The sequence below is a fragment of the Eutrigla gurnardus genome (genome assembly GCF_963514095.1).
Source record: "Eutrigla gurnardus genome assembly, chromosome: 10".
In the NCBI taxonomy this organism is placed as follows: domain Eukaryota; kingdom Metazoa; phylum Chordata; class Actinopteri; order Perciformes; family Triglidae; genus Eutrigla; species Eutrigla gurnardus.
Window position 1 is genome coordinate 26489314 of NC_139924.1, and position 21713 is coordinate 26511026.

General features: G+C 46.1%; 2 pseudogenes across 2 annotated transcripts; both read left to right on the forward strand.

The window, feature by feature from the left end:
- The first annotated feature begins 3923 nt into the window (after positions 1 to 3923).
- LOC311019716 (odorant receptor 131-2 pseudogene) lies at positions 3924 to 4847 on the forward strand (annotated as a pseudogene). The gene has a single exon. The product of its transcript is annotated as an odorant receptor 131-2 pseudogene (transcript).
- A 4476-nt stretch (positions 4848 to 9323) lies between these two features.
- Positions 9324 to 10247, forward strand: LOC311019717 (odorant receptor 131-2 pseudogene; annotated as a pseudogene). The gene has a single exon. The product of its transcript is annotated as an odorant receptor 131-2 pseudogene (transcript).
- Positions 10248 to 21713: the final 11466 nt, after the last annotated feature.

Below are 21713 nucleotides of genomic sequence, written 5' to 3' on the forward strand. Positions count from 1 at the left end.
AGAGTATATTGGACTTGGAATTCATTTTAACTGACAACCCCTCCTACTTACATGGTTTCTCTTCACGGCTACAAATTAATGGGGGGTTTTGTGCAGGAAAGGTTGTTGATTATTTTTATTTGAAGATTACAATCAAACATATAAGGCAGAGTCATTTCTGGTCTGCTATAACTGGAGCAGGAGTTGGAGTGGTACTAGTTGAATATAATAAGGCTCACTTTTGTGCATAGCACCAGCTCTTAACGCAGCATGGATGTTATCCAGGATGTGGAAGAGGACTTCCCTCTTCCAGTTGCTCAGCATGAGGACACGGCAGTAGTCTCCTTATCAACAAGAAGACATGGAGAAACAGAATGAACTTGACTGCAACTCCAGATCTGAGTCTGCGTAGACCATCACCACTCTGCATTACAAAATGAAGTAAATAATGTAAACGTAGTTAATGTGGGAGCATACACTAGACTCTGACCGAGATCTTGCGGGAGCCCTGCCATTCCGAGGCCAGGCCCACCATACTTTACTGCGGCCTGAACAAATTCTATATTCATGAACTGAGGATTTCTTCGGTTTATCCTTGGGCTTCCAACAAAAGAACCGGGGGCTAATAGTACCATCAAACACAGCCCTAAGAAAACAAGAGCAGTAGCGAAAGCAGAGACAGAGATCCTCTGCCAGATCAAACAACTCCGGAGTTTCCGCCACCACTTCTGGCACCGGGATGCCAGCGCCCCCCGCCGTTTTCCAACAACCACAACAACTCGTTTCAGCCGGGGCTCCTGGCACTGGGATGCCAGCGCCCCCTGCCACTTTTCAATAACCACCGCAGCTCGCTTCAGCCCGGGCTCCTGGCACCAAGACGCCAGTGCCGGGATGCAGGGATCTACTATATCCCAGCTTTCCCCGTTCCCACCAGCCTACGTAGGCCAATCGACGGTAACTACATCGACCTCGCACTCCCTATCTCGCCTTCCCTCCATCAACCACCCGCAGACAGATTTATTGAAGGATACGAGGGTGCCCCCACTCTAAAGTGAGAGCACCCACACGTTCCAGAGAGTTTACTCCTACAGAGTTCGCTTGCGCCTTCTCCCTTTACAGAGACGCTCTCTGTTCCAAACTCCCCACGCAACGCAATGAACTGGACGATTACTTGTCCACCTTTCTTAATCTGGCCCTCCGCTTTGGCAGCATGGTTTCTATCAATACCACACACACTTCGCCTCCGAAGTTGCAGCCCGCCTCTCACAGTTTAACGAGGCCACCTACTGGGCCGCTCTCGACAACGAGATTTACTGCCCCATCTTCGCCGCCCGTGCAGCCCTCACATGCTCCCTTCGCGGTGCCCCAGCTCACCCAGCCTCTTCTCGCTACCTCACGCCGATACCTTCCCAAAGCCATTCCTCCATATCACCCTCAACCCCCTCGTCCTACTTGACAACTCTGAAAAGCTTCCACCTCTTCCACGACCAATACAACGCAACCTTTCCATCGTTCGAACTTATCACCTTGACTCTTTCATCACTTACACCCACTCCATCAGGGCAATCCAAACACACACCATCAAAGCGTACCTTAGCGGTACCAGCTTCTTCTCCAAGCTAATAACCGGCAGTTCGGGCCTGGCCACCAGCCATCCCCAGATAACTTCCCTCATTAAAGGACGCCAAGAGCCAGCCACAAACCCTCGTTGTCTTCCTCTTACTGTCGACTTGCAGTCCACCTGCCTCCGCACGATCCGTTCCTGGTACGGCACTCCTCAAGTCGCCCAACCTCAGAAGCCATGTTCTTGTTCGCCTCGTTGGTTTCCTCAGATGCTCCGCATTCACCTCCTCAACCATTCGCTTCGACTCAAGCCGTCATGCTGGCATTTTCGACTCGTCTCGCTTTACAGACGACATCATGGTGCTCCACTTACAGCTAACCAAAACGAATCAATTTGGTCCGCCAACGCCCATCTTCTTCTTCAAGGTCCAATCACCACTGAATCCCTTCGAAAACCTCCAAACTCTCGCAATTCCTCAAATCTCAGAGCACAACATGACAGATCCCTTCTTCATTTCCGAGTCCGGCCAAGTGGCTACACGATTCTAGTCCCACCATCACTTTCGCCTCATGCTCTCATTGTCTGGTATTTGGCCCGACAACTACTCCGGGCACTCCTTCAGAATCGGAGCGGCCACTTCGGCCTCCCGTAGTGGCATCCCAGAACACTTCATACGTCCCGTGGGCCGCCGGTCCTCCCAAACGTACGACCGCTACATCCGTTCAGATCTCAAAGATCTCAAATCCGCTCAATCTCTTCTTAAGTAATTGGAGATTTTTGGGTCCTGCCCGGGAGCGGCAGCGGATTCTCTACAAGAACCAAGATCTTCGACACTTCATTCCCTTTGTCAATAATAATAATTCCTAAATGCATCTCGTTCACGGTGAATGTGTATTTATTGGAAATATTTCAATTTTTGGAAGAAAAAAAGTTTGGGATCTAATCATTTCTGGGAACCCCTGCAGTAACTCAGGGACCCCCTGTACAAGATCTCTGCTTTACATTCATTGTAGTGTTACATCGAAGATGACAAGTAAGATGCCACCGCAGCAAAGGTTGCTTATTAGCAGTGTTGGGCAAGTTACTTCAAAAGCGTAATGCATTATTTATTACTTGTTACTGTCATTTCAAAGTAATTAGTTACATTACAATATTACTGTCTTTGAATTGTAAGGCATTACACTACTTTTACATTACTTTTGCATTACTTTTCGCCAAAATAAAAGGAAATATGGATTTTTTGTTCTCAATAGATCTTCTTGTGGTCAATGCAGCTAATTACACAGCAGGATGTGATGTTTTTCGTTTCAAAATAAAAGAACGAAAAACGGAAAATGACTCGTATCCCGTTATTCGTTTTAAAAACGGAAAACGAGAAACGGAAAATGACTCGTTAACTGATATTAGATATTGTGTTCATGAATGGGATTCGGGGATGAAATAACAGTGACATTTTTCATTCCAGATTTGCCGTACGTCTTTTTTAATGACCCGGAAGGCGCTGTGTTATGCTGCGAAATTACCTGAAAGCCTACCTGAGACATTTAGGGGGAGCTCTAAAACACTGTTCATAAACGCTCTGACAGCGTCTGACGCTCGCGTTTTGAAGTAAACCTACTGTTTTAAACACGCACCAAAAGCGTTATGACGCGGACATAAAAGCGGAGCCTCCGCCTCCTCGCCGCCGCCCCTCAGCTGTTGATCCTCGGTGTGAATGCCGGGGTCGGCTGCTCTCTGACCGACCGGGAGCCGCTCCGTGAGTCGGTGTCCAGCTCATGGAGCCTGCTAACAACAGCGCTTAATTAACATAGTGTAGAGTCACATGGACCGGCTTTCACACTTTTCCAAAAGTGGAGCGTATGCCCATCTCTCGATCGCGAATGTAGAGTCAATTGATTTCGGGTTTAAAATGCATTGTAACGCACGTTACTGAGATTTGTACCGAGTAAAATATTACCAGTTTTTTTTTTTGTAATGCCTTACATTACCGCGTTACAGCAAAACGTAATGCATTACAGTAATGCATTACAGTAATGCATTACTTTTGTAACGCGTTACTCCCAACACTGCTTATTAGTATCCACCTACAAGATGGATTCGTCCAGAGGGCCCCTGAGGACCACTTACACAAAGTGGTGAGAGATACATTCGAGTGCGTGGTTCTGTGCTTGGATTCAGTCTATAAAGTCTTCATGCACAGCACTGAAGGGAGGATTTGGTAAATTTACTATACATAAATCCTAATTTTCACACCACAGAGAAGCTTGAACTAACCTTTTTTCTTTTTGTGATAACAACCTAATTTTATTTTGAAAGCCACAACAAATAATGACAGCATTTGGCATAAACTCAGCAACATGTGTATTTGCTTAGAAAAGTGATGGCTTATAACAACTCATCGGTTGGTGGTCGTGTCGTGCATCAGCAGAGCATTCACCGGGTCATTGTTGTGCAACTCCTGGTGATAATTTTCCTTTCCGTCAACTGTTTGCTCTTTGTAACCTTTTTAAGAAAGGACTGCTTCTACACAACTACACGCTATATCTTATTTGCTGTTACACTACTGTCTGATAGCTTCATTTTATTTGTGTCTGATATCCTGCTCGTCTTCACGTATTTTGGCGTTGTCTTGCCAGTTTGGTTATGTGTCATTATCTCTGTTGCAGTGTTTCTGTATATGACAATCACACCTGTTACTTTGACAGCAATGACCCTGGAGCGTTATGTGGCTATTTGCGAGCCGCTGCGCCACGGAGAGCTGTGCTCCCCGAGAAGCACAGTGTTTTGCATCCTCATCATTCACGGCGTCAGCTCCGTGCCCTGTATTGTGGTTCTCTCCCCCTTTTTTGCATCAGTCCCGCTTAGCTTTTACAAAGAATCCAATCTATGTTCTGTAGCGGTTTTCATTGTGTACAGATGGCAGGAACATATGAGGTCAACAATGTATCAGTTTTACTTCTTGATTTTGTGTATCGTCATTTTCTTCTGCTATGTTAAAATAATGAAAGTGGCCAAAAATGCATCAGGAGAGAACAAAAACTCAACACGGAAAGCGCTCAAAACAGTAATGCTTCATACTTTCCAGCAGCTGCTCTGTTTAATCCAGCTGTGGTGTCCTTTAATAGAAGCTGCTTTGCTTCACATTAATCTAAGACTTTTCATCGAGGTCAGGTACATGAATTACATATTGTTTCGTCTCGCTCCAAGATGTCTGAGCCCTCTCATTTACGGCCTCAGAGATGAATTATTTTTTCATGCTCTGAAAAATGATGTCTTCTGTGGCGTGGATAAAATAAATATTTGAAAGATTCATATTTCTTTCACAAATAAATTACACAACAAAAATAGTAATAATTCTACTGAGCATGTCTGCAATTCACTTTTAGATGTTTTATTCATAACTGAGCATATCCGTGATTGTATTGCTATTCAAGCAACAAATCAAGCTGAACACTGTTTTTGTATTCTTGCAGCATTGTTCAAATAAGGAGACTGTTTTTCAGGTATTAACAGTAAGTAACTCCTATGCCCCATATTTGTTTTCTATCCCAATAACTCAGTGGCATTCTTTGGTCATCGAACATGTGTTTGAAATTAATTTGCAGCTCTATTATTGGCAACTGTTGCTGTTAGGTTTTCCATTGAATAAATGTTGTCTTGGTTGTAGTAAAGCCATACATTGATATACTGATGGATTTTAAGGAGAAAAAAAATCATTCACCATAATACTTTGTACTGTCGATGTGATTTTGAAGGCCCACAATATATCATTCTGCATTCGGTTCCTTTACACAAAAATGTGTATTGTCACTGAAATATATACAGATTTATGTGGTAATAAATGTTTTATTACAAAAAGAGTATATTGGACTTGGAATTCATTTTAACTGACAACCCCTCCTACTTACATGGTTTCTCTTCACGGCTACAAATTAATGGGGGGTTTTGTGCAGGAAAGGTTGTTGATTATTTTTATTTGAAGATTACAATCAAACATATAAGGCAGAGTCATTTCTGGTCTGCTATAACTGGAGCAGGAGTTGGAGTGGTACTAGTTGAATATAATAAGGCTCACTTTTGTGCATAGCACCAGCTCTTAACGCAGCATGGATGTTATCCAGGATGTGGAAGAGGACTTCCCTCTTCCAGTTGCTCAGCATGAGGACACGGCAGTAGTCTCCTTATCAACAAGAAGACATGGAGAAACAGAATTAACTTGACTGCAACTCCAGATCTGAGTCTGCGTAGACCATCACCACTCTGCATTACAAAATGAAGTAAATAATGTAAACGTAGTTAATGTGGGAGCATACACTAGACTCTGACCGAGATCTTGCGGGAGCCCTGCCATTCCGAGGCCAGGCCCACCATACTTTACTGCGGCCTGAACAAATTCTATATTCATGAACTGAGGATTTCTTCGGTTTATCCTTGGGCTTCCAACAAAAGAACCGGGGGCTAATAGTACCATCAAACACAGCCCTAAGAAAACAAGAGCAGTAGCGAAAGCAGAGACAGAGATCCTCTGCCAGATCAAACAACTCCGGAGTTTCCGCCACCACTTCTGGCACCGGGATGCCAGCGCCCCCCGCCGTTTTCCAACAACCACAACAACTCGTTTCAGCCGGGGCTCCTGGCACTGGGATGCCAGCGCCCCCTGCCGCTTTTCAATAACCACCGCAGCTCGCTTCAGCCCGGGCTCCTGGCACCAAGACGCCAGTGCCGGGATGCAGGGATCTACTATATCCCAGCTTTCCCCGTTCCCACCAGCCTACGTAGGCCAATCGACGGTAACTACATCGACCTCGCACTCCCTATCTCGCCTTCCCTCCATCAACCACCCGCAGACAGATTTATTGAAGGATACGAGGGTGCCCCCACTCTAAAGTGAGAGCACCCACACGTTCCAGAGAGTTTACTCCTACAGAGTTCGCTTGCGCCTTCTCCCTTTACAGAGACGCTCTCTGTTCCAAACTCCCCACGCAACGCAATGAACTGGACGATTACTTGTCCACCTTTCTTAATCTGGCCCTCCGCTTTGGCAGCATGGTTTCTATCAATACCACACACACTTCGCCTCCGAAGTTGCAGCCCGCCTCTCACAGTTTAACGAGGCCACCTACTGGGCCGCTCTCGACAACGAGATTTACTGCCCCATCTTCGCCGCCCGTGCAGCCCTCACATGCTCCCTTCGCGGTGCCCCAGCTCACCCAGCCTCTTCTCGCTACCTCACGCCGATACCTTCCCAAAGCCATTCCTCCATATCACCCTCAACCCCCTCGTCCTACTTGACAACTCTGAAAAGCTTCCACCTCTTCCACGACCAATACAACGCAACCTTTCCATCGTTCGAACTTATCACCTTGACTCTTTCATCACTTACACCCACTCCATCAGGGCAATCCAAACACACACCATCAAAGCGTACCTTAGCGGTACCAGCTTCTTCTCCAAGCTAATAACTGGCAGTTCGGGCCTGGCCACCAGCCATCCCCAGATAACTTCCCTCATTAAAGGACGCCAAGAGCCAGCCACAAACCCTCGTTGTCTTCCTCTTACTGTCGACTTGCAGTCCACCTGCCTCCGCACGATCCGTTCCTGGTACGGCACTCCTCAAGTCGCCCAACCTCAGAAGCCATGTTCTTGTTCGCCTCGTTGGTTTCCTCAGATGCTCCGCATTCACCTCCTCAACCATTCGCTTCGACTCAAGCCGTCATGCTGGCATTTTCGACTCGTCTCGCTTTACAGACGACATCATGGTGCTCCACTTACAGCTAACCAAAACGAATCAATTTGGTCCGCCAACGCCCATCTTCTTCTTCAAGGTCCAATCACCACTGAATCCCTTCGAAAACCTCCAAACTCTCGCAATTCCTCAAATCTCAGAGCACAACATGACAGATCCCTTCTTCATTTCCGAGTCCGGCCAAGTGGCTACACGATTCTAGTCCCACCATCACTTTCGCCTCATGCTCTCATTGTCTGGTATTTGGCCCGACAACTACTCCGGGCACTCCTTCAGAATCGGAGCGGCCACTTCGGCCTCCCGTAGTGGCATCCCAGAACACTTCATACGTCCCGTGGGCCGCCGGTCCTCCCAAACGTACGACCGCTACATCCGTTCAGATCTCAAAGATCTCAAATCCGCTCAATCTCTTCTTAAGTAATTGGAGATTTTTGGGTCCTGCCCGGGAGCGGCAGCGGATTCTCTACAAGAACCAAGATCTTCGACACTTCATTCCCTTTGTCAATAATAATAATTCCTAAATGCATCTCGTTCACGGTGAATGTGTATTTATTGGAAATATTTCAATTTTTGGAAGAAAAAAAGTTTGGGATCTAATCATTTCTGGGAACCCCTGCAGTAACTCAGGGACCCCCTGTACAAGATCTCTGCTTTACATTCATTGTAGTGTTACATCGAAGATGACAAGTAAGATGCCACCGCAGCAAAGGTTGCTTATTAGCAGTGTTGGGCAAGTTACTTCAAAAGCGTAATGCATTATTTATTACTTGTTACTGTCATTTCAAAGTAATTAGTTACATTACAATATTACTGTCTTTGAATTGTAAGGCATTACACTACTTTTACATTACTTTTGCATTACTTTTCGCCAAAATAAAAGGAAATATGGATTTTTTGTTCTCAATAGATCTTCTTGTGGTCAATGCAGCTAATTACACAGCAGGATGTGATGTTTTTCGTTTCAAAATAAAAGAACGAAAAACGGAAAATGACTCGTATCCCGTTATTCGTTTTAAAAACGGAAAACGAGAAACGGAAAATGACTCGTTAACTGATATTAGATATTGTGTTCATGAATGGGATTCGGGGATGAAATAACAGTGACATTTTTCATTCCAGATTTGCCGTACGTCTTTTTTAATGACCCGGAAGGCGCTGTGTTATGCTGCGAAATTACCTGAAAGCCTACCTGAGACATTTAGGGGGAGCTCTAAAACACTGTTCATAAACGCTCTGACAGCGTCTGACGCTCGCGTTTTGAAGTAAACCTACTGTTTTAAACACGCACCAAAAGCGTTATGACGCGGACATAAAAGCGGAGCCTCCGCCTCCTCGCCGCCGCCCCTCAGCTGTTGATCCTCGGTGTGACTGCCGGGGTCGGCTGCTCTCTGACCGACCGGGAGCCGCTCCGTGAGTCGGTGTCCAGCTCATGGAGCCTGCTAACAACAGCGCTTAATTAACATAGTGTAGAGTCACATGGACCGGCTTTCACACTTTTCCAAAAGTGGAGCGTATGCCCATCTCTCGATCGCGAATGTAGAGTCAATTGATTTCGGGTTTAAAATGCATTGTAACGCACGTTACTGAGATTTGTACCGAGTAAAATATTACCAGTTTTTTTTTTTGTAATGCCTTACATTACCGCGTTACAGCAAAACGTAATGCATTACAGTAATGCATTACAGTAATGCATTACTTTTGTAACGCGTTACTCCCAACACTGCTTATTAGTATCCACCTACAAGATGGATTCGTCCAGAGGACCCCTGAGGACCACTTACACAAAGTGGTGAGAGATACATTCGAGTGCGTGGTTCTGTGCTTGGATTCAGTCTATAAAGTCTTCATGCACAGCACTGAAGGGAGGATTTGGTAAATTTACTATACATAAATCCTAATTTTCACACCACAGAGAAGCTTGAACTAACCTTTTTTCTTTTTGTGATAACAACCTAATTTTATTTTGAAAGCCACAACAAATAATGACAGCATTTGGCATAAACTCAGCAACATGTGTATTTGCTTAGAAAAGTGATGGCTTATAACAACTCATCGGTTGGTGGTCGTGTCGTGCATCAGCAGAGCATTCACCGGGTCATTGTTGTGCAACTCCTGGTGATAATTTTCCTTTCCGTCAACTGTTTGCTCTTTGTAACCTTTTTAAGAAAGGACTGCTTCTACACAACTACACGCTATATCTTATTTGCTGTTACACTACTGTCTGATAGCTTCATTTTATTTGTGTCTGATATCCTGCTCGTCTTCACGTATTTTGGCGTTGTCTTGCCAGTTTGGTTATGTGTCATTATCTCTGTTGCAGTGTTTCTGTATATGACAATCACACCTGTTACTTTGACAGCAATGACCCTGGAGCGTTATGTGGCTATTTGCGAGCCGCTGCGCCACGGAGAGCTGTGCTCCCCGAGAAGCACAGTGTTTTGCATCCTCATCATTCACGGCGTCAGCTCCGTGCCCTGTATTGTGGTTCTCTCCCCCTTTTTTGCATCAGTCCCGCTTAGCTTTTACAAAGAATCCAATCTATGTTCTGTAGCGGTTTTCATTGTGTACAGATGGCAGGAACATATGAGGTCAACAATGTATCAGTTTTACTTCTTGATTTTGTGTATCGTCATTTTCTTCTGCTATGTTAAAATAATGAAAGTGGCCAAAAATGCATCAGGAGAGAACAAAAACTCAACACGGAAAGCGCTCAAAACAGTAATGCTTCATACTTTCCAGCAGCTGCTCTGTTTAATCCAGCTGTGGTGTCCTTTAATAGAAGCTGCTTTGCTTCACATTAATCTAAGACTTTTCATCGAGGTCAGGTACATGAATTACATATTGTTTCGTCTCGCTCCAAGATGTCTGAGCCCTCTCATTTACGGCCTCAGAGATGAATTATTTTTTCATGCTCTGAAAAATGATGTCTTCTGTGGCGTGGATAAAATAAATATTTGAAAGATTCATATTTCTTTCACAAATAAATTACACAACAAAAATAGTAATAATTCTACTGAGCATGTCTGCAATTCACTTTTAGATGTTTTATTCATAACTAAGCATATCCGTGATTGTATTGCTATTCAAGCAACAAATCAAGCTGAACACTGTTTTTGTATTCTTGCAGCATTGTTCAAATAAGGAGACTGTTTTTCAGGTATTAACAGTAAGTAACTCCTATGCCCCATATTTGTTTTCTATCCCAATAACTCAGTGGCATTCTTTGGTCATCGAACATGTGTTTGAAATTAATTTGCAGCTCTATTATTGGCAACTGTTGCTGTTAGGTTTTCCATTGAATAAATGTTGTCTTGGTTGTAGTAAAGCCATACATTGATATACTGATGGATTTTAAGGAGAGAAAAAATCATTCACCATAATACTTTGTACTGTCGATGTGATTTTGAAGGCCCACAATATATCATTCTGCATTCGGTTCCTTTACACAAAAATGTGTATTGTCACTGAAATATATACAGATTTATGTGGTAATAAATGTTTTATTACAAAAAGAGTATATTGGACTTGGAATTCATTTTAACTGACAACCCCTCCTACTTACATGGTTTCTCTTCACGGCTACAAATTAATGGGGGGTTTTGTGCAGGAAAGGTTGTTGATTATTTTTATTTGAAGATTACAATCAAACATATAAGGCAGAGTCATTTCTGGTCTGCTATAACTGGAGCAGGAGTTGGAGTGGTACTAGTTGAATATAATAAGGCTCACTTTTGTGCATAGCACCAGCTCTTAACGCAGCATGGATGTTATCCAGGATGTGGAAGAGGACTTCCCTCTTCCAGTTGCTCAGCATGAGGACACGGCAGTAGTCTCCTTATCAACAAGAAGACATGGAGAAACAGAATGAACTTGACTGCAACTCCAGATCTGAGTCTGCATAGACCATCACCACTCTGCATTACAAAATGAAGTAAATAATGTAAACGTAGTTAATGTGGGAGCATACACTAGACTCTGACCGAGATCTTGCGGGAGCCCTGCCATTCCGAGGCCAGGCCCACCATACTTTACTGCGGCCTGAACAAATTCTATATTCATGAACTGAGGATTTCTTCGGTTTATCCTTGGGCTTCCAACAAAAGAACCGGGGGCTAATAGTACCATCAAACACAGCCCTAAGAAAACAAGAGCAGTAGCGAAAGCAGAGACAGAGATCCTCTGCCAGATCAAACAACTCCGGAGTTTCCGCCACCACTTCTGGCACCGGGATGCCAGCGCCCCCCGCCGTTTTCCAACAACCACAACAACTCGTTTCAGCCGGGGCTCCTGGCACTGGGATGCCAGCGCCCCCTGCCGCTTTTCAATAACCACCGCAGCTCGCTTCAGCCCGGGCTCCTGGCACCAAGACGCCAGTGCCGGGATGCAGGGATCTACTATATCCCAGCTTTCCCCGTTCCCACCAGCCTACGTAGGCCAATCGACGGTAACTACATCGACCTCGCACTCCCTATCTCGCCTTCCCTCCATCAACCACCCGCAGACAGATTTATTGAAGGATACGAGGGTGCCCCCACTCTAAAGTGAGAGCACCCACACGTTCCAGAGAGTTTACTCCTACAGAGTTCGCTTGCGCCTTCTCCCTTTACAGAGACGCTCTCTGTTCCAAACTCCCCACGCAACGCAATGAACTGGACGATTACTTGTCCACCTTTCTTAATCTGGCCCTCCGCTTTGGCAGCATGGTTTCTATCAATACCACACACACTTCGCCTCCGAAGTTGCAGCCCGCCTCTCACAGTTTAACGAGGCCACCTACTGGGCCGCTCTCGACAACGAGATTTACTGCCCCATCTTCGCCGCCCGTGCAGCCCTCACATGCTCCCTTTGCGGTGCCCCAGCTCACCCAGCCTCTTCTCGCTACCTCACGCCGATACCTTCCCAAAGCCATTCCTCCATATCACCCTCAACCCCCTCGTCCTACTTGACAACTCTGAAAAGCTTCCACCTCTTCCACGACCAATACAACGCAACCTTTCCATCGTTCGAACTTATCACCTTGACTCTTTCATCACTTACACCCACTCCATCAGGGCAATCCAAACACACACCATCAAAGCGTACCTTAGCGGTACCAGCTTCTTCTCCAAGCTAATAACCGGCAGTTCGGGCCTGGCCACCAGCCATCCCCAGATAACTTCCCTCATTAAAGGACTCCCACGCCAAGAGCCAGCCACAAACCCTCGTTGTCTTCCTCTTATTGTCGACTTGCAGTCCACCTGCCTCCGCACGATCCGTTCCTGGTACGGCACTCCTCAAGTCGCCCAACCTCAGAAGCCATGTTCTTGTTCGCCTCGTTGGTTTCCTCAGATGCTCCGCATTCACCTCCTCAACCATTCGCTTCGACTTAAGCCGTCATGCTGGCATTTTCGACTCGTCTCGCTTTACAGACGACATCATGGTGCTCCACTTACAGCTAACCAAAACGAATCAATTCGGTCCGCCAACGCCCATCTTCTTCTTCAAGGTCCAATCACCACTGAATCCCTTCGAAAACCTCCAAACTCTCGCAATTCCGCAAATCTCAGAGCACAACATGACAGATCCCTTCTTCATTTCCGAGTCCGGCCAAGTGGCTACACGATTCTAGTCCCACCATCACTTTCGCCTCACGCTCTCATTGTCTGGTATTTGGCCCGACAACTACTCCGGGCACTCCTTCAGAATCGGAGCGGCCACTTCGGCCTCCCGTAGTGGCATCCCAGAACACTTCATACGTCCCGTGGGCCGCCGGTCCTCGCAAACGTACGACCGCTACATCCGTTCAGATCTCAAAGATCTCAAATCCGCTCAATCTCTTCTTAAGTAATTGGAGATTTTTGGGTCCTGCCCGGGAGCGGCAGCGGATTCTCTACAAGAACCAAGATCTTCGACACTTCATTCTCTTTGTCAATAATAATAATTCCTAAATGCATCTCGTTCACGGTGAATGTGTATTTATTGGAAATATTTCAATTTTTGGAAGAAAAAAAGTTTGGGATCTAATCATTTCTGGGAACCCCTGCAGTAACTCGGTGGACCCCCTGTACAAGATCTCTGCTTTACATTCATTGTAGTGTTACATCGAAGATGACAAGTAAGATGCCACCGCAGCAAAGGTTGCTTATTAGCAGTGTTGGGCAAGTTACTTCAAAAGCGTAATGCATTATTTATTACTTGTGTTATGGCCCTCGGCCATGTTGTGTTGCTGCTGTGTCTCTCTGTCTCATCTCCCCTCCATAGGTTCTCTGCCTGTGTCCCTCCTACCTCGTCAGAGGGATCAACTCCACCTGTGGCTGTGTCTATAAAGAGGAGGTCTTTCCAAGATGGTGGCCTCTTCCTCCCTCTTGGATGGCTGGTGCCACCCAGGCACCTCAGCGTTGTTTTGGTTGATTATGTTCTGTTAGCCTTTTGTTACCTTATGATTGCACACACACATCCAGCACCTCTCACCACGCTACAGATTACTGACTTACACTTAAAACTTGTGTTCCGTTAATAAATTTATGGTTAATTGACCTGGTCGTTGTGTGGTCCTCCCTCCTTGGTTATGCTCTTGAGCGAGCTGGGCATAACAAGTGGGGGCTCGTCCAATTGTGAACTTGGGAGTGTCAGAGTATGGCACTTGTGTGGCAGTGAAGTTGGGAGGATCACAGTGGCTTGGTTTTGTGAGTGTAGTGTTAACCGGGGGGTAAAGGCTGTGGTGTTTTTTTCTGGTGACCTGCATTCAAGGAGAATGGTGGCTAAGTTACACTCTGTGTGGCTGCGGGGAGGGGGTGACTGGAGCAGTTGTGTCCCTCAGTAGGCTGTAGTGGCAGTTCTCTCACAAGGAGGGGTTGCTTTGTTTGTTTTTTTGCAGGGCTGTTTTTTGTTTTTGTGTGTCGTCTGGGCGGTTAGCAGCAGTGGTCTCGGGAGCACCCCGAAGTATTGGCTGGGACAAGTTGTCTCCCCAATACAGACGGTTTAAAGGTGCATAAATACCCGCCGCCAGTACGCACATGAAGACTAGGGCGCAGTTAGTCAGCTTCAGTTAGGCAGTTAGGAGGGTGCGCTCCTTGGTCATTCTGTCTCTCTGTGGCTGTTATTGAGTGGCTAGCTGTGTTCTCTGTTGAATGAGGTGCATGGAGTTTGGACTGGTTGTTGTTGTTGTGGTTTAGGTTGGCAGTTAACATGGAGACTTCACACAGTAATCCACTGATTTCTGAGTTCCTCCAGCGACCATCTCGTAGCACTTTAGCTCAGTTTGACAAATCGGATCTGGTTGATTTGGCCGTACATTTGGGTTGGTCTGACGCAAAAGGGGTGCCAAAAAAGGCTAAGCTACGGGTCATTGTTGAGGGGCTCGCTGTGTCTGCTGCTCTGTTGGAGGTGGCTCAGGCGCCAGGTGTTGGGGAGGGGGGTTGGACATTTGAGCAGTGCCTGCAGCTGGAGAGAGAAAAGGCGAAGCTGGAGAGGGAGAGGTTCCAGTTTGAGTTGGAGCAGGAGAAGCTGAGGGCTGAAGCAGCATTGGAAAAGGAAAGGGTTAAAGTGGAACGGCTGAGGTTGAAGTTGAGGGATGGGAGTGATAGGCCTACAGGACCGCATCAGGGCTTTGATGTTGCTGAAGGGTTGCGGTTGTTGCCAAAATTTGATGAGAAGGACCCCGACACATTTTTTGCATTGTTCGAGCGCGTGGCAGGCGTTAGGGGGTGGTCAGATGCCCACCAGACTTTGATGCTGCAGTGTGTCTTCACGGGCAAGGCCCAGAGAGCTTTCTCTGCCCTGAGCTCTGTTGACAGTGCCAGTTATGCTAAGGTTAAAGCGGCAGTCTTTAAAGCATATGAACTCGTGCCGGAAGCTTATAGGCAGAGGTTTCGCAACTGGAAGAGAAGAGACCAGCAGACCCATGTTGAGTTTGTTCAGGATATTTCAACTCATTTCAGTCGGTGGTGCTCGGCGTCCAGTGTAGAGTCGTTTGATGATTTATGTGACTTGGTTGTGTTAGAACAGTTCAAGATGTCGTTGCCTGCCCAGCTGGCCACTTATGTAACTGAAAAGAAAGTTAAAACAGCAGCCGCAGCGGCAGTGTTGGCTGATGAATATGTTTTAACACATGGCAGTGGCTCAAATGGTGGCCAGGGCTATAGAGAGGGACAACGGAGGGAGAGTTTTAGGCCTAGGCCTGACAGGCCTGTGATGGTTCATGAGGTTTCTCAGGCTGCTGTCAGACATGTTCCAGGAACAGATGGGAAGTTCGATCCCAGCAGGACGTGTCATGTCTGTAGGAACAGGGGACACTGGAAAGGGGAGTGTCCACTTAGTAAAACAGGTCAGAAATCAGCAGTTGCCAGTGTGTATGTGAAACCAGCTGGCCTGGTGACCTCTGTGCGTCATGCTGAGGAGTCTGTTCGTCCACCAGGGACTGTGTTGTCTAAACATGTGGGTGAGTTGTATGCACCTTTCATTTCCGATGGTCTTGTGTCTTTAGGTGGACAGGGGAAGGTACCTGTTAAGATTCTGCGGGACTCCGGAGCTAGTCAGAGTCTCATTTTGAGTAGTGTTCTGCCATTTTCAGCCCGTACAGCTACTGGTGGGAACGCCCCTGTACTGGGTGTTGGAATGGTTACACTCTTGGTGCCTGTGCATCAGTTCCACCTTGACTCTGAGTTGGTGTGTGGTGAAGTCGACATGGCCGTCCGTCCCCAGCTGCCAATTCAGGGGGTTGATGTCATCTTGGGCAATGATTTGGCAGGGTCAAAGGTCTGGAAGGATGGTCCACCCTGTGTGTATGTGAGTTCAGTCTTGCAGGTGCCTAAAGAGCCTGAAGGAGGTGCTGAAGGGGGCCCTACAGTGTTGTCCTCTTGTGTTGTGACCCGGGCTAGGAGTAAGGCTCTGGCAGAACAGCTGGAGCTTTCTGAACAGGCCCAGTCTTCTCAGGCAGGTCTTTCTGAGAGACAGGAGTTGTGCAAGTTTTTTTCCATGCCTTTGCCTGTGTTTTCTAGGGAGGAGTGTGTCAAGGAACAGGCTGTGGATCCTACGCTGGGTCCTGCGTTTGCGATGGTTGGTCCAGAGAGTGAAGTCAAGGGGGCCTCTGGTGGTTATTTTCTCAGTGATGGCTTACTGTTGAGGAAGTGGGCTCGCGTGGTAAGTGGGGTGCAGGTGGATAGTGTGGTTCAGGTTGTGGTTCCTTCCCGGTTCAGAGAGGTGGTGTTGAGCACTTCACATGATGGTGTGGCAGGCCATCTTGGTGTGAAGAAAACCTATGACAAAGTGCTCCGCCATTTTTTCTGGCCTCGGTTGAAAAGGGATGTTGCTGAATATTGTAAAACCTGTAAGACATGTCAGTTAACAGGAAAGCCCAACCAGAAGCTGAAGCCAGCTCCCCTGTACCCAATTCCTGTGGTGGAAAAACCTTTCGAATATCTGTTGCTTGACTGCGTGGGCCCGCTTCCAAAAAGTAAGGTGGGTAACCAGTACCTGTTGACAATAATGTGTAAGAGTACACGTTATCCTGCTGCTTTTCCACTACGTTCTATAAAGACTAAGCCAGTTCTGAAAGCTCTGACTGCTTTTATTTCAACTTTTGGTGTTCCTAAGGTAGTGCAGACAGACCAGGGCAGTAATTTTATGTCCCGGACTTTTTCCCAGGTGTTAAAACAGCTGAGGGTTGAACATCATGTGTCTAGTGCCTATCATCCAGAGTCTCAGGGTGTTTTGGAACGTTTCCATCAAACGTTGAAATCTATGTTACGTTCCTACTGTACTGAGCTCTCGCAGGATTGGGAAGAAGGCCTGCCATGGTTGTTGTTGGCAATTAGGGAGGTGTCACAGACTAGTACTGGTTTCAGTCCAAATGAACTTGTGTTCGGACACTCTGTCCGGGGCCCATTAGCGGTTCTGGGGGTTGATTTGAAACTTAATGAGCCACCTGAAAATGTTTTGGATTATGTGAATGATTTTCGTCGTCGATTGCACATTGCTTGTGCTACTGCTCATAAGAATCTTGGTGGAGCTCAAAAGAAAATGAAAGAAGATTTTGACCAAAAGGCTGAGGGCCGGCTGTTTGAGCCAGGGGACCAGGTTCTGGCTTTGTTACCTGTGGTTGGTTCACCGTTTCAGGCCAGATTTAGTGGGCCCTACACCGTGAAGAGCAGGATGTCTGACAGGGACTATTTGATTGTCACACCTGACAGGAGGAAGACAGTGCAATGGTGTCATGTGAACTTGTTGAAATCTTTTTTGACCTCCTCTGCTGTTAAGGGCGGTGACACGCTTCCTGTGGGTGATGGCGTTAAGTCTGTGGCTGCAGTTGGTGCTGGGCCTTCAGATGATTTTGACATTCCCTCTGAGCCCATTCTGACTGGGAAACTTAAGAACTCTGAGTATTTGAACTGTCTTCCCAGTCAAGTTAGTTATCTGTCAGATACCCAGCAGGACGATCTGGTGAAATTGCTTCTGTCTCATGTGTCTCTTTTTTCAGATGTACCATCACGCACGAACATGATCGAGCACGATATAGAGGTGGGAGATGCTCCGCCTGTGAGGCAGCGTGCTTACAGGCTCCCGGTGGAAAAGCGTGGGCGTATGGAGAAGGAGGTTGAGTATTTGCTGCAAAACGGGTTAGCAGAGCCATCATGCTCAGGCTGGTCCTCTCCATGTCTGTTGGTAGATAAGGCGGATGGGTCAGACAGGTTTTGCACAGATTTCAGACGGGTCAATGCAGTCACCAAACCTGACTGTTATCCCCTCCCTCGCATTGAGGACTGCATTGATCAAGTGGGTGGGGCAGAATTTGTGACTAAACTGGACCTTTTGAAAGGTTATTGGCAGGTGCCATTGTCAGCCAGGGCCAAGGAAATTTCATCATTTATTACCCCTTGGGGCTTGTTTTCTTATTCTGTGATGCCATTTGGTCTTCGAAATGCCCCTGCGACCTTTCAGCGTCTCATGAACAGGGTGTTAGCAGGGTTGGCAGGGTGTTCAGCTTATTTGGATGACGTTGTTGTTTTCAGTGAGACGTGGGAATCCCATGTTCAGCGTTTGGGTGCAGTGCTTGACCGGTTAGCCCAGGCTAATTTGACGGTTAATTTAGCAAAATGCGAGTTCGCTAAGGCGACAGTAACCTATCTGGGTAAGGTGGTTGGTCAGGGTGAGGTTCGGCCAGTGCAGGCTAAGGTGGAGGCCATCCTCAATTATCCAGTGCCAGCGTCCAAGAAGGACCTGATGCGGTTCCTTGGGTTGGTGGGGTTTTACCGCAGTTTTTGTCCCAACTTTTCTACTGTGGTGGCTCCGTTGACCAGCCTACTTAAGAAAAACACACCTTTCGACTGGTCCTCCAACTGTCATGCTGCATTTGAGTGTGTAAAAAGTTTGATATGCTCTGCTCCTGTCCTGTCTGCTCCAGTCTTCCACAAACCGTTCAAAATCCAGGTGGATGCGAGCAACGTTGGTGCTGGGGCCGTGCTCCTGCAAGAAGGGGAGGGGGGAGTTGACCACCCTGTGTGCTATTTTTCACGTAAGTTTAATCATCATCAGCTGAATTATTCAGTCATTGAAAAGGAGACTCTAGCCTTGATTTGGTCCTTAAAATTTTTTGAAGTGTATGTTGGGCCGTCTTTGCCTGTAACTGTTTACACGGACCATAATCCCTTGACGTTTTTGAACAGCATGTATAATGCCAATAGTAGGCTCATGAGGTGGCTGCTGTTTTTGCAGCCTTATACATTGAATGTATGTCACATCAAGGGTAAAGATAATGTTCTGGCTGACGCGCTTTCCCGTGCGCCCTGTTGATTCTACACAAGACCTTATTAGTGGGGTCTTGTGTTTTATGGGGGGGGGTGTTATGGCCCTCGGCCATGTTGTGTTGCTGCTGTGTCTCTCTGTCTCATCTCCCCTCCATAGGTTCTCTGCCTGTGTCCCTCCTACCTCGTCAGAGGGATCAACTCCACCTGTGGCTGTGTCTATAAAGAGGAGGTCTTTCCAAGATGGTGGCCTCTTCCTCCCTCTTGGATGGCTGGTGCCACCCAGGCACCTCAGCGTTGTTTTGGTTGATTATGTTCTGTTAGCCTTTTGTTACCTTATGATTGCACACACACATCCAGCACCTCTCACCACGCTACAGATTACTGACTTACACTTAAAACTTGTGTTCCGTTAATAAATTTATGGTTAATTGACCTGGTCGTTGTGTGGTCCTCCCTCCTTGGTTATGCTCTTGAGCGAGCTGGGCATAACACTTGTTACTGTCATTTCAAAGTAATTAGTTACATTACAATATTACTGTCTTTGAATTGTAAGGCATTACACTACTTTTACATTACTTTTGCATTACTTTTCGCCAAAATAAAAGGAAATATGGATTTTTTGTTCTCAATAGATCTTCTTGTGTTCAATGCAGCTAATTACACAGCAGGATGTGATGTTTTTCGTTTCAAAATAAAAGAACGAAAAACGGAAAATGACTCGTATCCCGTTATTCGTTTTAAAAACGGAAAACGAGAAACGGAAAATGACTCGTTAACTGATATTAGATATTGTGTTCATGAATGGGATTCGGGGATGAAATAACAGTGACATTTTTCATTCCAGATTTGCCGTACGTCTTTTTTAATGACCCGGAAGGCGCTGTGTTATGCTGCGAAATTACCTGAAAGCCTACCTGAGACATTTAGGGGGAGCTCTAAAACACTGTTCATAAACGCTCTGACAGCGTCTGACGCTCGCGTTTTGAAGTAAACCTACTGTTTTAAACACGCACCAAAAGCGTTATGACGCGGACATAAAAGCGGAGCCTCCGCCTCCTCGCCGCCGCCCCTCAGCTGTTGATCCTCGGTGTGACTGCCGGGGTCGGCTGCTCTCTGACCGACCGGGAGCTGCTCCGTGAGTCGGTGTCCAGCTCATGGAGCCTGCTAACAACAGCGCTTAATTAACATAGTGTAGAGTCACATGGACCGGCTTTCACACTTTTCCAAAAGTGGAGCGTATGCCCATCTCTCGATCGCGAATGTAGAGTCAATTGATTTCGGGTTTAAAATGCATTGTAACGCACGTTACTGAGATTTGTACCGAGTAAAATATTACCAGTTTTTTTTTTGTAATGCCTTACATTACCGCGTTACAGCAAAACGTAATGCATTACAGTAATGCATTACTTTTGTAACGCGTTACTCCCAACACTGCTTATTAGTATCCACCTACAAGATGGATTCGTCCAGAGGGCCCCTGAGGACCACTTACACAAAGTGGTGAGAGATACATTCGAGTGCGTGGTTCTGTGCTTGGATTCAGTCTATAAAGTCTTCATGCACAGCACTGAAGGGAGGATTTGGTAAATTTACTATACATAAATCCTAATTTTCACACCACAGAGAAGCTTGAACTAACCTTTTTTCTTTTTGTGATAACAACCTAATTTTATTTTGAAAGCCACAACAAATAATGACAGCATTTGGCATAAACTCAGCAACATGTGTATTTGCTTAGAAAAGTGATGGCTTATAACAACTCATCGGTTGGTGGTCGTGTATTGAATCAGCAGAGCATTCTCCGGATCATTGTTGTGCAACTCCTGGTGATAATTTTCCTTTCCGTCAACTGTTTACTCTTTGTAACCTTTTTAAGAAAGGACTGCTTCTACACAACTACACGCTATATCTTATTTGCTGTTACACTACTGTCTGATAGCTTCATTTTATTTGTGTCTGATATCCTGCTCGTCTTCACGTATTTTGGCGTTGTCTTGCCAGTTTGGTTATGTGTCATTATCTCTGTTGCAGTGTTTCTGTATATGACAATCACACCTGTTACTTTGACAGCAATGACCCTGGAGCGTTATGTGGCTATTTGCAAGCCGCTGCGCCACGGAGAGCTGTGCTCCCCGAGAAGCACAGTGTTTTGCATCCTCATCATTCACGGCGTCAGCTCCGTGCCCTGTATTGTGGTTCTCTCGCCCTTTTTTGCATCAGTCCCGCTTAGCTTTTACAAAGAATCCAATCTATGTTCTGTAGAGGTTTTCATTGTGTACAGATGGCAGGAACATATGAGGTCAACAATGTATCAGTTTTACTTCTTGATTTTGTGTATCGTCATTTTCTTCTGCTATGTTAAAATAATGAAAGTGGCCAAAAATGCATCAGGAGAGAACAAAAACTCAACACGGAAAGCGCTCAAAACAGTAATGCTTCATACTTTCCAGCAGCTGCTCTGTTTAATCCAGCTGTGGTGTCCCTTAATAGAAGCTGCTTTGCTTCACATTAATCTAAGACTTTTCATCGAGGTCAGGTACATGAATTACATATTGTTTCGTCTCGCTCCAAGATGTCTGAGCCCTCTCATTTACGGCCTCAGAGATGAATTATTTTTTCATGCTCTGAAAAATGATGTCTTCTGTGGCGTGGATAAAATAAATATTTGAAAGATTCATATTTCTTTCACAAATAAATTACA